The sequence below is a fragment of the Macaca fascicularis genome, chromosome 14 (assembly GCF_037993035.2).
Source record: "Macaca fascicularis isolate 582-1 chromosome 14, T2T-MFA8v1.1".
NCBI classification, from domain to species: Eukaryota; Metazoa; Chordata; class Mammalia; order Primates; family Cercopithecidae; genus Macaca; species Macaca fascicularis.
In genome coordinates this window covers 13,182,337-13,198,994 of record NC_088388.1, presented here as the reverse complement: position 1 = coordinate 13,198,994, position 16,658 = coordinate 13,182,337, and the positions used below count along the sequence as shown (strand labels likewise).

Genomic DNA, 16,658 nt, shown 5'->3' with positions numbered 1-16,658 from the left:
CATATACATACATTGTGTGTGTGTGTGCCGGCCTATATAATTAACAACAAAACATATCCTCATTGGCACTGTGCAAAGCAGTTACAATGTTTATTTTAGGAATGAGGAAACAGTCCTGAGTTATGTCACTTGCCCGAGAAACTCACATGCTGCGAGTGACTACAAAGGAATTCTAGTCCCAGCCGGAACTGAAAACCAGGGAGTACCCTTCTCTGCCAAGTCCCCTTCCCTAAGCACAGAGCTTGGCTGTGCAAATTGCAGACTTGGTGGATGACGGCTGTGGGGAGTTAGAGGTAGCGAGTGAGCATGCATTGTTTCTCCAAATGCTGTTTCGATATTATTTGTTTGATGATATTTCAGATCATCAAAAATACTGGGGAAGTATTGAATTGTTAAGAAGCAGGAAAAAACATACCAACCCCCAGAGACAATTACCATTAATATTTTGTAATATTTCTTCCAATATTTTCATTGCATTTACAAACACGGTTCATATTACATTGTAGGTGTGATTTTGCATCTTTCTTTGAAAACAACACTGTATCAGAGTCATTTTCTTTTGTCATTAAAGTCTTCCTAAACATCAACATTTTTAAATAGTAGTATTTTACTTACTATTTAATTTCATCCTGCTTACCTACCACCCACCCAAACCCAACCAGCAGAGCACCAGTGTCCCATCTAAGATAAAATATACTCGGTATATATTCTACACCAAGCAGAGGGGTGACGAAGACACGCTGTACCTCATACCACACAGCAAAATTAACTCTGGGTGGATTAAAGAGCTAAAGGGAAAAAAATCACAGAAAGACTTGAAAAAAGTTGATGAGAGTATTTATCAAACCTCTGTGTGGGGGAGGACTTTCTAACCTAAAGCTATGGGAGAAACCACAAAAAAAAAAGATCATTAGATTTGGCTACCTAACATTTTGATACCCTGTAAACAACCTGAACAAAAAAGTAAAGGTCAAATAGCAAGTGGGGTAAAATGTTTGCAATAAATGTAAAAAAGATTAGTAGCCATCATAAATAAAGAGCTCATACAAATCAATATAAATCACCCACTGAGACCCAAATGCCTAACTGGGGAAAGGCTTAGGAGTGTACTATCCAATATAGTAGCCACTAGCCACACATGGCTATTTAAATTTAAATTAATTTAGAATTTAAATTAAAACCTTAGGTAAATTAAGTCTAAATTTAAATACAATTAAATTTAAAATTTACTCAGTTAACTAGCCATATTTCAAGTACTCAATGGACACATTTGGCTGGTTGCTTTTGGACAGGCAATATAGGCCATATGGACCCTATTAAACAGGAAGCTATAGGCCATTTCTATCATCACAGAAAGCTTGATTGGAAAGCACTGCTTTAGACAGTTTGCAAAAGAAGACACAAAAGTGACCAATAAACACATTTAGAAACTCAGCTTCGTTAGCAATAAAAGGAATGCAAACTAAAACAAGGTCACATATTCATCTAGTTAGGAGTAAACAGGGTACTGCTAATTGAAGAGTAAAGAGTTACGGACCATCTGGAAAATAATTTGGCAATATAAGTTAAGAACTATAAAAACCCTTAGCCCAGCAATTCAGTTCCTGGGATTATGTGCAGCCTAAAGAAATTGTCAGAAATACACAAACCGTTTTGTGCAGAAACGTATTGATTCCTAAATTATTTATAATTTCAGAGAGCCGCAGCCTGAAAGCTAAACCTCAGGGAAGGGATTCCACCCATCAAGACCAACCACTCAATAGACGAACAAACCATCAATAAACATTACGTTTTGCCAAGAGGAACTAATGACTTGGAAAATACTTACAAAAATACATATAAAAAACACCGCATTCGAAACTGAACGGTTAGGATAACATCAACTATAAAAATATGAAGACTATGCGCAAAAAACTGCCAATCGCCAGAATAAATATCACTGGGTGATAGGATTCTGAATATTATTTTTGCTGTTCAGTAATTCCTGAATTTTTAACAATGGCCATTTTCTGGTTTTATACAAAACTAGAAAGGTCATTAAAAATTCACAGGAGAGGTAACTTAGTGATTAAGAGCAGGGACCTAAGCCGGCTGAGCCTTCGACACCAATCCCCTGTTGCTCCCTGGCTCTCAGACCTCAGATGAGGTCAGCTCAGCTTCCTTGTCTGCAAAATTAACAACAACACCCGCCTCTTGAGGTTTCTTGAGAAGTGAGCAAGATGGTGCCTGCACAGTGCTGGGAAGAGTCTGTGCACATGAGCCCAGAACATAAGTGAGGGCTGCTCTTTGTATTAACATGGGAAATGCTTATGTTACTCAGCTGCTGCGTGACAAACCAGGACCCAGAATCCTCTATAGAACATGCTCTCAACTGGAAAAAATATATGCTTTTTTTTTTTTTTTTTTTTTTTTTTGAGCCAGAGTCTTGCTCTGTTGCCCAGGCTGGAGTGCAGTGGTGCAATCTTGGCTCACTGCAGCCTCTGCCTCCCAGGTTCAAGTGATTCTCCTGCCTCAGCCTCCAGAGTAGCTGGGATTACAGGTGCATGCCATCGTGTCCAGCTAATTTTTGTATCTTTAGTAGAGACGGGGTTTCACCATGTTGGCCAGGCTGGTCTTGATCTGACCTTGTGATCTGCCCGCCTTGGCCTCCCAAAGAGCTGGGATTACAGGTGTGAGCCACCGCGCCTGGAGAACATACGCTTTTTCAAAAGTCCACAAAGACCAGGAGCTACTCCAAACTGCTCATGGCAGTCACCTTGGGGAGATGGGAATAAATGTCCTCTCTTTGCTTAAAGAAACATGAAAATATCTTTCTGTGCTTTCCAAATTGTCTCCAATGAGCATGCTATCTTCACAGTGAAGGGGGAAAAAGCTTTATAAAGAAAGAAAAAAGCTGAAATAAATAAAGGTTTAACTGGTTGTGCTGAGGAGGTCATCAGTTGGCACACAAGTGAGGCACACAGCCTCCGCAGCTGGGGATTACTGGGGAGACCTCTGCCTTGTGGGATTCTGGGCTTATTTAATTTTTTTTCTTTCTTGAGACAGAGTCTCGCTCTGTCACCCAGGCTGAAGTGCAATGGCTCGATCTCGGCTCACCGCAACCTCCACCTCCTGGGTTCAAGCAATTCTCCTGCCTCAGCCTCCTGAGTAGTTGGGATTACAGGCACCTGCCACCACACCTGGCTAATTTTTGTATTTTTAGTAGAGACGTTGTTTCATTACATTTGCCAGACTGGTCTTGAACTCCTGACCAACAGCCAGGTGAACTGCCTGCCTCGGTCTACCAAAGTGCTGGGATTATAGGCACAAGCCACCACATCCAGCCAGATTTAATTTTTTTGTATATATTTGATGTATTTCCAAACTGTACAAGAGGTAGTAAATAAGTGTTATTTTTCCTAACTAGAAAAAGACAGGTCGTTAAGAAAAGTAAAGCAAACCTGGCCCTCTGCGTTGGGACTGGTGAGAGGGACGAAGGTAGATGGAAACAAGAACTGAGGGGCAGGGTGGGGGGGAGTGTTAGCACAGGGGCCCACCCTGCTGAGCCTGTGGGTGGGGCTGCAGAGCAAAGGCCTCCCAGCCTCCCCCTGCTCCACGCTGAGCCTTGTCTCCTCATCCACCCACAAGCCGAGGCCCAGCACAGCTGCAGACACGCCAAGGTGATGGGGGGCAGACTACCTGGACTGAGAAGGGGTTCTTTTTTATTTTCTAACCTTCCAATAAAACATCCGTGAATTTTTTCACTGTCAGATCAAATAGGAAAGGAACTTGCGTTTTGCAGTGCGTGGAGCTGATAACAGATCTATTGCAGTTCTGAAACGTACAGAATTTTTTTCCTCTTGAGAACCTGGGAGTAGTCATCCCCACCCTGTCCCCAAAGCTGGCCCTAGTCATGACAAGCACTCCAAAACCCACGGGTCCCGGGTCCCCATACACCTGGGAGACCAAAGCATCTAACATGAAAAAGGACCACGGCCATAAAGAGGAAGAAACGCCTTCTCAGGGTGAGGCTCGCCCACCCGCTCTCTGCCAGGCCAGGCTTTGCTGTGTGTGAGCCCCTCTCCTGATCTCTGAACTCCTCAGATTCCTGGGAGAGACGGAGCCCGTGAGACCTTTTTGTCCACTAAAAGTAGGGGCCAGTGGGACTTAGGTTCAGATCTGTCCGGCTGGTCATACTTCTGAGGTGCTGAATTTAGAATTTTGGTTGACACGAATGGGCTGTTTCTGGAGTCAAAGAAGCCTGTGGTGATGCAAAAAGAGATCAAGAAAATCCAAAGGAACAGGATAGTTTTGTGGGACACTCAGGGACTCTGGGGTCAGACAACAGAACCATCCATTCTGGGCCACAGCTGTAATGCACAGACAAGAATCCATGCGTGTAGGGTGCTGGGTGCAGTAGGTTACACGGCGGCTGCATGGAAAGTACTAGGATTAACCCTCTCTGGCCCCTTTTGTTGTTGCCACAGCAACAGGAAAGGTTGGGGAATAATGGGATGAATGGACCCGGGATCCAGAACCTTAAGTCTGGACCAGCTATGTGGGTCTGTGTCAGTCACTTGACCTTGGCGGGGACTCAGCTTTCTTCTCTGTATAACGGATTCATTTCAGCTCCAACTCTGAATCAGACAAGCCCCAGCACCCTACCCGAGGCTCCTCAGAACAGGGGCATCCTCACCTCACTGCAGGAGCTGGGAAGACGAAAGAAATGCTATAATCTCTAGCAGAACAAGCAACTGCACAAGCAGCTCAACAATCAAGACACACCAAGTCGCGGTCTCCGAAGTGGGGAGAAGTTGCATTCTCTGCAGCAAAACCTGGCAAACCAACAAAACATGAAACCACACTTCCAGGCAGAGCCGTCTTGTACTGCACCAGAGCTTCTAGAGCCTTTTCTTTTCTTTTTTTTCTTTTTCTTTCTTTTTTTTTTTTTTTTTTTTTTTTTTTTTGAGACTGAGTCTCACTCTGTTGCCAGGCTAGAGTGCAGTGGCGCGATCTTGGCTCACTGCAACTTCCACCTCCTGGGTTCAAGCGATTCTCCTGCCTCAGCCTCTTGAGTAGCTGGGACTACAGGCACCCGCCACCATGCCCAGCTAATTTTTGTATTTTTAGTAGAGACGGCGTTTCACCATGGCCAGGATGGTCTCCATCTCCTGACCTCATGATCCGCCTGCCTCGGCCTCCCAAAGTATTGGGATTACAGGGGTAAGCCCAGCATAGAGCCTTTTTTAGGGGCATGGGAGGCACTGAGGTGCAGACTAAAGGTGCAGGCCTTCTCCCCAGGAAAACACACAAATGCCCACCCACGATGTCAGGCAGCTGCTGGAACACTGAAGGACAAACCTGGATCCCAAGGTCAGGACACCTGTTCCACCCGGGGCTCAGTGTGCCCCTAGACAACTTCCTATGCCAGGGGCACCCTCGGAGGAGCCAGAAACCAGACTAGAGCCCCAGTAGCTCCCAATGAACTGCCTGGACAGGGAGTTCTGTCCCCAGCTCTGGGGCCCACGCGTCATTCTGGCTACCTTGAGAACCTGGGAGTAGAAACTCCTCCCCGCTCCCTGGGATTCCCAAACTCTGGCCAGAACAAAGGGAGCTCATTAGCTGGGCCCCACAGGCCTGCCTTTAGATTCACTTACGACCGAGGGGCAGTGAATAACAGGACCTCAACAAAGGAGTTCTCTGTCCCAAGGCCTTTGAGGGTCTCTTGGGCTGAAAGATCCCATTTCCAGGGGTGGCTGCTCTGTGGCATGCCCGACTCTGGACCTCAACATAGGGAAGCCTCTCTGTTCCCCGACATCAGCCCTTGTTCCCAGCATGCAGCCTCCTTCTTTGGGATCCAGATGCTGGAAGGACTTGCAGCTAAGCTCTGGACCCCACAGGAGAAATCCTCATTTGTGCTTTAAATAATCCCTTTTCTCCACACATCCTGTATCAGAAATTGTCCTGGCACCCGACTGGACGAGCTCTGTCCACACTGTGTATTAGCGGGGTCTGGAGAGGAATGGGCTCTCAGGATTACAGAATTGGAGACTTCTCACCTTTCTATCCAATCCCTCTGTCAGAGGGGAAACTCAGAAGGGAGTTTAGACTCCAGAAAAGATGGAGGAAGAAGGAGCAGGCCATACCTCAATGCAGAGGGGGAACCGAGGAGGTCTTCCTGGGGGAGGAAGCCTTGGCAGGGCCTGGCTGAGGGTGAGAGTGGAGGCAGGGCCAGGTCCAGCTTCCTTCCACTCTCCACACTCCTTTCCACACCCTACCCAGACCTCACCCGTGGGCGTGTTGCCCAGCATCAACCCCGGGGCTTCCTGCCCAGTGCCTGTCTCATCCAGGGACCTCAGCAGCTCTGCACACTGGTCCAAGAAACCTCACAGGGGCACAGAGAGCAGGCACTGAGAGTGACCCCCCGGAGGGCAGGAGCCAGCCCCCACAGAAACACACAACCCAGTAAAGGGACTCCCCTGCAGCCCCTCCCTGCCGGGCAAGCGCACAGGCAGGGTGTGGTTTGTATGCCACGGGGCACGCTTGACTTTCCAGCCTGGTACCAACGCGGCAGAGGGGTCTTGGAACAGAATCAAAGGAACGACACACGGAGGTCACAGATTACCTGGCAGGTGCCATCTGCTTCTGACAGTTGGGTTGTGTTTTTCACAGTTACAAATCACATCCCTTCAGGAATATCGGGAGGGGCCCTGTGCTTGCAGGCACACACCCATCTCAAGCTGCCCTCCTTGGCAGAGCATGTGGGGAAGCGGGTGAGCAGTGAATGTTCCTGCCAGATGCTGGCCTCTGCTCTACCGACCTCACCCCATTTAACAATCCGATGAGAATTTCATGACAATTTCATGACAATCCGATGAGGCAGGTACTAGTGTTATTCCCACTTTTCAGAGGAGCTTGCACAGCTGGTGATTGACAGAGAAGAAAAGGGGGCTCTAGAAACCCATTTTAACCCCCTGTCCCTGCCAGGGAGGCTGCCCTGAGAACCAGTCTGTCCCGGAACCTCCTGCTGACCCTCTTCCCCCCCCAGCCTCCCTGTCCTGCAGAGAGGTTAGGACGCAGGAGCTGTGGGTTCCCACCAGCCCAACCCTTCTTCCTGAGCATCCTGGGGAAGCCCCCTAACGTTGCTGGACCACCATGCCCCTGTGTGTTGGGCCCCATGGCCTCAGAGTGGGGTATGTCCTAACAGAAGGCCTCCCGTAGAGGACAACGCCTGATGGAGTGGAGGGTATCCTCTCAGCAGGAGAATCAGGAGCCCTGGGTCCCTGTTGGTTCCTTAACTTGCTGTGTGATCATGGGCAGGGCACTTCACCTCTCTGAAAGATGGGGCAAATGTCATCTTTGCTGTCTTCCTCCCCGGGTTGTTATGAAGATCAGGTTGATCTCAGTGATGAATGTGAAAGTGCCACACTCGGCGAGGATGACTCGAGGCAGACACAGGCAGGGGTTGTTATTGACAACAGTGACAACAACCCTTGCCCTGCAGGGGAGCAGGGACCCTCCCCTGCTTTGCAGATGAAGTAAAGTGAGGCTCTAGGGAAGGCAGGTTTCCACTCCAAAAACATCAGAGACTTACTTTGCCTTTAAACCCTTCACAGAGGGAGACTCAAATCCCAGACTACAAGTTCCCTGCAAGGGGACAGAAAGGATCTCCAGGGACCCAGATCTCCCCTGGATTTACCAGGCAGCTGGAACAAAGTATAAACAGCCAAGGACTTAGTGTCCGGAGATGCAAGTGCAGGCTCTGCTTCTGTTTCTGTCTCACTGTGGGTGTCGTAGTCAGTTTCCTCGTTGATTGTGCGGGGACAGGACACCTCCCTGTTTGACGGGGCTGTCAGGGACGTGAAGTGCGATGCTTCCGTGCAAATGCTTTGTAAAGTGCAGTGCTCCAAGAGAGGCATTAAGAGTGTCCAAACCATACACCACCCAGGCCACCTCAAGGCCACTCTACAACTGGGAAAGCACCCCGCCTCTGTAGTTGTGGCTTTGTGTGTTTCACACCCTCCTTGTCTCCAGCTCTCTGAGAAAGTCCTGTTTACTGTGATATGCAGGTATCTGCGGGTGGCAGCAGAGCTTCAAGGTTAAAAGATGTAGACTTTGTATGACCAAATGCCTGTCATGGTTGAATGTGCAAATAAATACTATACAGCAATGAAAAAGAACAAGCTCCTATACACAATAATATGAATGAATCATCCAAGTATAATGAGTGAAAAAAATCAAAACACAAAAGGTATAAACTTTGTGATACATTTAAAGTTCAAAGAAAAGGGCCAGGCACGGTGACTCACGCCTGTAATCCCAGCACTTTGGGAGGCTGAGGTAGATGGAGCACTTCAGGCCAGGAGTTCAAGACCAGCCTAGCCAACAAGATGAAACCCCATCTGTACTAAAAATATAAAAATTAGCCCGGCGTGGTGGTGCACACCTGTAATCCCAGCTGTTCGGGAGGCTGACGCAGGAGAGTCATTTGAACCTGGGAGGTGGAGGCTGTAGTGAGCCAAGATGGCACCGCTGCACTCTAGCCTGGGTGACAGACTATTGTCTCAAAAAAATAAATAAATAAAATAAAGTTCAAAGAAAAGGCAAAGCCAATCCGCGATGACAGAAGTCAGGACAGTGGATACCTGGGTAGGGAGCAGTGGGGGACAGTGGGGAGCCTCCCAGGTGCTGGTTACACAAGCATGTGCAGTGTGTGAAGTTACATTTATAACATACTGCGTGCACTGTGCTGTGTGTATCCTATATTTAAGTAAAAAGTTGTTGTTGTCATTTTAAATTAAGCATCGGGGTTCCAGTCCAGCTTTACCACCTGGATGGTGTATAAGCTCAGGCTAATTAAACTCTCTTATCTACTCACTCCTCTGCAAAATAGAATAAAAATTATATCTGCCCCAAATGCTTCCAAATGTCAATGATTTAAATTTCCGTTCACGTTTACCTTATCCAAATACCAAGTATTATTTTTCACTTAATATTTTTGCTTTAAATCAACTCACTAGTTAATCTAAAAATGAAATGTGTAAACCATGAATCTGGTGAGCTAGTTATTTTCAGTATATATATTAATATAAAGTAAAACAAACACATTATTAAGATAAAAATGCTTATTTGTGAGCCACCTCAAGTCATCCTCCATATCAGTGAAGGTGGCATGTATACATTCACTCTGTCACCCAGGCTGGAGTGCAATGGCTTGATCTTAGCTCACTACAGACTCAACCTCCTGGGATCAAGCAATCCTCCCATCTCTGCCTCCCAAGTAGCTGAGATTACAGGCACACAGAACCATGCCTGGCTAATTTTTTTTTTTTATTTTTTTTTTATAGAGACAGGGTTTTGCCCATGTTGCCCAGGCTGGTCTTTAACTCCTGGGCTCAAGTGATCCTCCTGCCTCAGCCTCCCAAAGTGCTGGGATTACAGGCAGGAGCCACTACGCCTGGCCAAGGTGGCATACTCACTCTGGGGAAAAAAACAAGATAACGTAATTACATAGAGTCCCTAGCACTATGTAAGCCCCTAGTAAATGGTAGCTATTATCATCATCATCATCATCATGGACATCTTCAACATTACTGACATCATCACCATCATCTTCATCATTTCATCATCACCGTCATCATCATGACTGCCATCATCATCATTGTCATCATTGACACCATCATCACTATCATCATTATCACCACGTATAACACCAATAAGTACTTGTTTCCCAATCATCCCACAGACTCAACCCAACACAGCCCTGGCCTCAGAAGAGCTTACAGAATTAGGAACATATAACCCATGTTGAAGTGTTGGGGTTTGCTGGGACGCATATCGAGGTGAGCGCTCCACATGGGTGTGGATGGGGTAGAAGTTGTTGAGCTATGCCCTCCCACCCTCCACACCAGACCAGAACTGACTCTCCCCAGATTGCCTTGGGGACCTGCTTCTTGCCGCAGGCCAAGGCTGACTGCACCTGGACCCATCCCCTCATCTCTCAGAACTTCAGTCTCCTCATCTCTGAAACCAAGCTGGTGACCTCGGCTCCTCCAAACCTCCCAGCAATGGGCCAAGGGAAGGACACGCCATCAAAGACAAACAGAAGTCACTCGAGGAGTGTCCTGGACACTCAATAAATGATCACAAACATGTCTTATTCTTTTATCAAATTTGTCCCCTGAGGTAGGCCTGCACCTCTTCCACACTGACGGTCACAGGGCACCTGGAGTGCCCATCATGGAACAGAAACATCCTGATCCCTAAAGTAGTTATAAACCTACTCAAATGTGTCCCTCTTTAAGTCAACTCAGCCAATCAGTTTTCAGATCTACTAGAACTAAGTTGGGATGGATGTTTTTAATTCAATTTTTATAGTGTGCTTTTAGTATTTAAAATGGTCATAATCCTTGACTCAAATAATTCTAATTAAAGGAAATAAGGATATGATTGTGCAAAAATATTTATCACAGTTATTTTTAACAGCAAAAAAAAAAAAAGAGAGAGAAGCTGGGCAAAGTGACTCACACTTGTAATGCCAGCACTTTGCAGGGCTGAGGCAGGAGGATTGCTTGAGCCTAGGAGTTTGAGACCAGCCTGGGCAACACAGTGAGATCCTATCTCTACAAAAAATTTGTTTTTAAAAATTAACCAAGCATGGTAGCTCATGCCTGTAGTCCCAGCTAAGGCTGAGGAGGGAGGGTCACTTGAGTCCAGGAAGTTAAAGTAGCAGTGAGCTGTGATCGCACCACTGCACTCCAGCCTGGGCGACAGACTGAGATACTGTCTCAAAAAAATCAAAACAAAAAAAAAAGAGTAAACAACACAAATGTCCAATAATAGGAATTGGTTAAGTAAACATCAGAACTTTTATTAGCTATTGTAGACCCATTTTTTTAAAACCATGTTATGTAAGTCTATGACATGGCACGACATTCAAGATATATTTTAAGAAAAAAAAGCAGGATACAAAGATATTTCTCTCTCTATATCTACATATAGATATCTTTGTGTATGTATATATCCTTTTAAGTATATTTATAAAAGATATATAATTTATATAAAATATATATACCTCGTACATATAAACATGTATATCACAAATACATGATACTAATTTTGAAACAGTAGATTATCATTATAAATTGAAAAGAATAAAATATATGACATATTAACAGTGGTCATAATGAATGATAGGATTGTGACTGGTTTTATTTTTTTCTTTATATTCTATAGTTTTGCTAATTTTTCACAAAAATATGCATTATTTTTATTATTAAAAAATCATGTTGGGCCGGGCACAGTGGCTCACATCTTTAATCCCAGCATTTTGGGAGGCCGAGGCGGGCACATCACAAGGTCAGGAGATAGAGACCAGCCTGGCTAATGTGGTGAAACCCCATCTCTACTAAAAATACAAAAAATTAGCCAGGTGTGGTGGCGGGCACCTGTAATCCCAGCTACTTGGGAGGCTGAGGCAGGAGACTTGATTGAACCCGGGAGGCGGAGGTTGCAGTGAGCCAAGATCGGCCACTGCACTCCAGCCTGGGCAACAGAGTGAGACCATGTCTCAAAAAAAAAAAAAAATCGGCCGGGCGCGGTGGCTCAAGCCTGTAATCCCAGCACTTTGGGAGGCCGAGACGGGCGGATCACGAGGTCAGGAGATCGAGACCATCCTGGCTAACACGGTGAAACCCCGTCTCTACTAAAAAATACAAAAAACTAGCCGGGCGCGGTGGCGGGCGCCTGTAGTCCCAACTACTCGGGAGGCTGAGGTAGGAGAATGGCGTGAACCCGGGAGGCGGAGCTTGCAGTGAGCTGAGATCCGGCCACTGCACTCCAGCCTGGGCGGCTGAGCGAGACTCCGTCTCAAAAAAAAAAAAAAAAAAAAAAAAAATCATGTTATAAAAATGTTATATGTTATATATAATTATACAAATACCAGAACTTTCTTCTTTAAAATATTTTCTGCAGACCCCTTTTATGTGCATAAAATAAAATCCCTACCCAACCTCACGCTGCTATCTTGATCGACTCTCACCCCCACAATTAATTTGTTATTATTATTTTGATGAATATTCTGCAAAACCTTTTTCTGTAAATGTAGAAACTGTTCAACTCATTCATATTTTTATTTTATGAAAATAAGATTGCAATATATAAATTGTTCTGAAATTTAATGTTTTCACTGAGCAAAATATCATGGCCATTTCTGTGTGTCAGGATACGGGGATCTATGAGCCCTTTCTTGACGGCTGTAGTCTGACTATTCCAGAGTGTGGCTGGTCTCGAACTTATTTGCCCTTTGCCCTATCTTTCCATGTTTTTATTATCCCTTGGTGGCTTCAACACCCCTGTGCAGACTGCCTTGCCCCCTGGTGAGTATAGGAGGCCTCTCTAAAGGTAATAGTGTATATGAGGTTTTTTTTTTTAATGTGGCTTTTGCCATTTTGTCCCTTAAAAATGGATGTATCGATTTTCCAGCTTCTAGTAACTGATATTCTTTAAATGAGATTCCAAGCTTCAACTCACAGATTGAGGAATCTGGCAGACCATCTGGTGCAGTGCCTTTATTTCACAGATAAACTGAGAGCCGGGAGAGAGACTCCACCCTAGGCACAGTGCCGGTGAGGGACTGAGCCAGGATGCTGCCCATAGCACCCCACTTCTGGACCCATCTAGAAGCCACTACGCTAGCAGGACTCAGAAACCATTGTCCTTGTGCTTCCCTCAGCCTGGAAAATTGATCCCACCACCAAAGTGGAAAATCACTCATCCTTTGGGTCTTCATCTAGATGTCACCTCCTCCAGGAAGCCTTCCCTGATTTTCCCAAAGGCTGGCTTGGACACATGTCCTCCACTGTGCTCCCTCAGGCCTGGCCTTTCCATGCTGTGTCCCAGTTGCCTGTCGGGTAACCTCCCCACTGGGCTGGAAGCTCAGGGAGGTGGGGGTGGGTAGGCAGGGTGTGCTTGTCAGTCTGTTTCATGTGTCCCTGCTGAAAGCTTCCCTGTCAATCATTCATCTGTTCAAGAAATAGCTTTGTGCCAGGTGCTAGGTGCGGGGAAGAGAAGGCAGGAGTACTCCTGACCAGTGTCGGGCCTTCAGGAATGCTAAGCACTGCTCTAAGAAGCTGAGAGCCATGCTGAAGTTTGGCATGCTGACTGCCACCGTGAGCCTTTGCCACAGGTGTGCCCAGCCAGTCTCCCAACATCCCTTCAAGGCAGGCTGTGTTCCACACTTTTTATAGATGGGATCTGAGGCTCCAAGAGCGACACTGAGGACACACAGCTGGGTCTGCCGGCCTCCTAGGCCCCCAGCATCTCAGCAAAACCCCCAGATGGCCAGGAGAAGCACCAGCCTGAGATGAGAGAGAGAGGCTGCACCAGGGAAAGGGGTGCCCGTAGAAGAGGAGGCCTGGCGGTGCAGTCCAAAGTTCACTGTGGGTTATCTGTGCACCTTGGGAAATTCACATAACCTCTCTGATCCTCAGTTATTTCATGTGAACAACAGCTTTCATTAACACCTGTCGTACACTACTAGGAGGCCTTATTTTCTCAACCAAAGCCTATGCCGTATGGTGGAACAAGTCTAATCTTACAGTAGCAGCGGAAGAGTGAACATGAATGCTGAGTCCTCAGGGCCTCAGGCTGTGGGATGTATGACTGGCACCCCGGGTTGTGGACAGGCCTGTAGCAGGCCTGGGTTGGGGGCAGGTAGCAATGGAAAGGGGCTCCAGGAACACAGCCCCATTGAGGGGAACTTGAGGGGGCCCAGCAGAGGCGGGGGTGAACGCGGCCTGAGCCAACCAGCCCTCCCACTCCAGGGTACCACTGATCACAGATCTTCCAGAAGCCACAGGAGGCTGTCTAGTGTTGTCCGTGAGGGGCTAGGAAAGTAGGGGGTCCGTGGGGGAGCCTTCTCTGTCCCTCCAGGCAAGACAGCCCCCTCCCCAGCTGACACTGAGACACCTTCCCAAGCCAGCAGGACCCTGTTCAGGCACTTGGAATCCTCAGTCTCCTGCCCTTCCCCAAAGCCCTGACACTCACTCAACACTCAGCCCCTCTCACACTAGCAAAAGAGGCAAACCTCCAGGCCCCCCACAGAGAAATTCCCCACCTCCGACTGGACTCCAGTCGAACACTTTCATGTGGGGTTCCTAGGACAAGAGAGCTGGGCCTCGGGATCATCCAATCTCCACATTTTACAGATGCGCCAACCTCGGCCCAGAGCATGACAGGGACCTGACCACAAAGGTGACAAAGGTGGGACTCGAATGCAGGTGCCACCAGGCCAGCGTGTCTCCACCACACTGCACACCACATGCATGTCCAGACCTGGATCCTAGGTCTCTCCTTCTCCCCTTCCCCACCCTCCACCAACAGCCAAACTGGGCGGGAGCGAAGCTGGGGGTGGGGAGGCACTTTCTGAGCTGGCAGGGAGGGGAGTGTTGCAAAGTCGGCTGCCTGGGTTCCCCCACCCCCACAGCCAAACAGAGGTTTCCAAGGATCCAGGTCACTGAGTCATCCACACACACCTGCAGGCCTCTCCTGCCCTTCTCATCTGGCCACCAGGCCATCCATCATCTTTGGGAATCATTCCATAGATTTCTTCCTTCATTCATTCAACAAACCCTGAGGTCCTACTATGCACCAGTCACATTCCTCAGTCTCCTTCCTCTCCTCCCTCCTACCCTCAGCTCCTCCCTCTTCCCCACATCCCTAGTGCCCCTTTGCCCCGGTGAAGAGGGCACACCTGGGGGCATTGAGGAGTCACCGAGTCCAGAGGGGAGACAGACACAGGCACACCCCACCCCAGGTTACCTGGTGTGGCCCAGGGCAGCACCGGCAGGCACCTCTCCGGGAGAGGCTGAGGAGGTTCTGACACCTGGCCCTGGGGGCTCAGCAACCCCCTCCCCCACCTTCAGCCTCTACTGGGCCGTGCTGCCTGGAAAACCCAGCCTGGGCTCAGCTGACTTCCTCTTGTGTCATGGAAAGTGCAGTGATGGGGACAGGAAACTCCCGCCAGGGATCTGGGGTCTGAGCGGGGACCGGGGCCCAGAGGTTTCTGGACCTAGAGGCCCGGAGGGGTGAAAGGGGCGGGGGGGGGGTAACTTATGGGGGTGGGCAGCAGGGAGGGAGCCTACGGGGCAGTGTTCTCGGAGGGCAGAGGCCCCCTTCTCTAGGGTCAAGGCAGTGCCAAGCCCTGGGGGCCTGAAAGACGGCAACCCGAGGCCCTGAGCTACTTTCAGTTTTCCAAAACCAAACTAACAAACAAAAAGAGTAGAAATTATGCCGTGATGAAGACTCCGAGATCAAAGCAAAGCCCAAATGTTCGGTTTGTTTTCTTTTCCTTGGGTAAAGAGGTGGGGAGTGGTGGCAAGGGTGGCAGAGTGAGGAAAATGTGGGATCATACTTCAGCGTTGACCTCCTGGGGCCAAATACTTTACCCTCCGAGCCTCAGTTTTCTCATCTGTGAAATGGAAAGCTGTGCCCACTCCCATGATAATTGGGAAGACTGAAGGAGCTGATGCCCCTGGCTAGAGGAAGGTGCTTAGTAAAACTTCCCTCACTCTTTTGGGCTGCAATTATGTACACTGAGTGTGGGAACAGGGGCTGTGAAGGGCTGCTTACGGTACACAGTTGTGTGACTCACGAACAGCACTCATCAAGAAAAAACATCCCTGCAGAGTCTTTGGTGCTAAGAAGGGTGGAGCCATGTCTGCCTCTTTCGTCTTCACATCCCTGTGCTTAGCACGGGGCAAATATTGATGAATGAATGAGTGAATGAATGAGTGAACAAACAAATGCATGAAAGAGGTTGGGATTTCCAGAGTCAAGGGACCAGGAAGGATGGATGTGAGGGATGGGGCAGGGAACTGGGCCAGGCCTGGCCAGGAGGGGCTGGGTGAGGTCTCCCCATCCCAGGCTGAGGCCACCTCTGGCAGGAGGGAGAGGCACCTCTGAAGGCTGAATGAAGGATGGGTGTGGCCCCAATCACAGCTACCTTAGGAGTCCTCTTTCCTTGATCCTGGGGTGGGGATCAAAGCTTCCCTCTGCTAAAGAGGTTCAAGCACACAGTACCTTCCAGCCCTGAGTGAGCAGAAACCAGGGAGTGTCTAAGTGGGTCTAAGACAATATGAGGACCACCCCTCATATTGTCTTGTGCCCAATTTCTGCCTCCAAAGAAAGAAGAAGTAAAAACTAAAAGGCAGAAATGAAATCCACAAGTAGACAGCCCAGTGCCACACCCTGGGCCTGGTAGTTAAAGATCGACCCCTAACCTAATCAGTTATGTGATCTATAGATTACAGATATTGTATAGAAAAGCACTGTAAAAATCCCTGTCCTGTTCTGTTCCGTTCTAATTACCGGTGCATGCAGCCCCCAGTCACATACCCCCTGCTTTCACAATTGATCACGACCCTCTGAAGCAGACTCCCTTAGAGTTGTGAGCCCTTAAAAGGGACAGGAATTGCTCACTCGGGGAGCTCGGCTCTTGAGACAGGAGTCTTGCTGATGCTCCCGGCCGAATAAACCCCTCCCTTCTTTAACTCGGTGTCTGAGGGGTTTTGTCTGTGACTTGTCCTGCTACATTTCTTGGTTTCCTGACCCGGAAGCAAGGTGATTAATGGACAGTCGACGTAGGCCCTTAGGCGGCTTAGGCCTGCCCTGTGGAGCAT

General features: G+C 48.0%; 1 long non-coding RNA gene across 3 annotated transcripts in view; it reads right to left on the bottom strand.

Moving 5' to 3' along the window:
* LOC123568792 (uncharacterized) overlaps positions 1-14,861 on the bottom strand; it is a 76,852-nt gene extending 61,991 nt beyond the window's left edge. For all 3 annotated transcript variants that reach the window (XR_006692340.2, XR_012423187.1, XR_012423189.1), the window contains exon 1: positions 14,800-14,861. This is a non-coding gene — a long non-coding RNA (uncharacterized lncRNA). The remainder of the gene's footprint in view (positions 1-14,799) is intronic.
* Positions 14,862-16,658: the final 1,797 nt, after the last annotated feature.